Source organism: Octodon degus, unplaced genomic scaffold (genome assembly GCF_000260255.1).
Source record: "Octodon degus isolate 3935 unplaced genomic scaffold, OctDeg1.0 scaffold04780, whole genome shotgun sequence".
Lineage (NCBI taxonomy): Eukaryota > Metazoa > Chordata > Mammalia > Rodentia > Octodontidae > Octodon > Octodon degus.
The window spans coordinates 1,625-2,673 of record NW_004529356.1 but is presented as its reverse complement, the minus strand read 5'-3'; the positions used below and the strand labels follow the sequence as shown (position 1 = coordinate 2,673).

General features: G+C 45.2%; 1 pseudogene; it reads right to left on the bottom strand.

The window, feature by feature from the left end:
• Positions 1 to 359: 359 nt before the first annotated feature.
• On the bottom strand, positions 360 to 455 carry LOC111814971 (annotated as a pseudogene).
• Positions 456 to 1,049: the final 594 nt, after the last annotated feature.

Here is a 1,049-nt window from a genome sequence, read left to right as displayed (position 1 = left end):
CATGTGCTGGGGGATTGAACCGCGGTCCCTGTGCTTTGCTAAGCTTGTTCTAAGTAAGTGCTTTAGACCACTGAGCCATCTCACCAGCCCCTGATGCCAGATTTTGATAATCTTTTTCCCCGTGGTTTGATACCCATGTTACTACTCCTCAGCTTTGGCTAGTTTTTAACCTTTTCCTATCCTTTCATTTAAAAAACTTTCAAACCTAAAGGAAAGTAATAGAGCTAACCATTTCATGCGATTCACCGAAATTCTCAGTTGTTGGCATTTTCTCGTGGTTTCCTTCTAGCCCCAGAGACGGGTGCTTTATATGCTGAACTGTTCAAAGCATTGATTTTGAAATTTTGTTTTGTTTTTGAAAAAATACAGGCTGCGTCACGAATTTGCGTCATCCTTGTGCAGGGGCCATGCTAATCTCTATCATTCCAATTTTAGTGTATGTGCTACTGAAGCAAGAACTGATTTTGAAATTTATATGAACAGACCTTTGTGGTGCGTATTATTTTGTCTCTTTTCTCTTTGTTTTTTTTGCGGAACTGGGGATTGAACTCAGGCCCTTGCGCTTGCCAGGGAAGCGCATATTCCACTGAGCCATCTCCCTGGCCCTAGACAATACTTTATCTTGTTATCTGCAAAAGAAAAAAATAATCCCAAAGTGCTGGTAGGAGAAGTAGCTGAGAGGTAGAGTGCTTGCCTAGTATGTATGAGCTCTTGGCTTGAGACCCAGCACTGAAAAAGCAACCAGATCTCCCTTCACTCAGCACTCTGCGCATGCTTCCTGATGCTAAGAACCGAGCTTCTGAACTCTTTTCGGGTTCGCTCTTCCAGCCTCTTACTTGCCACCAGGACCTAAGTCTCTATCATAAGTAGGCAACTTTCATCACAGGAAAAGGCGGCCACGTAAGATACTTTCAACTTCAACGGCACATTTGCAGCCATTCAAAGTGGCACTGGCACACTGATGCTGTGTGCTTCGTTTGGTCGAGGAAGGCCCAGAGACCGCACTCCAGGAGGGAACGAGGGCCACATGCATGGCAGGGGCAGGAGGT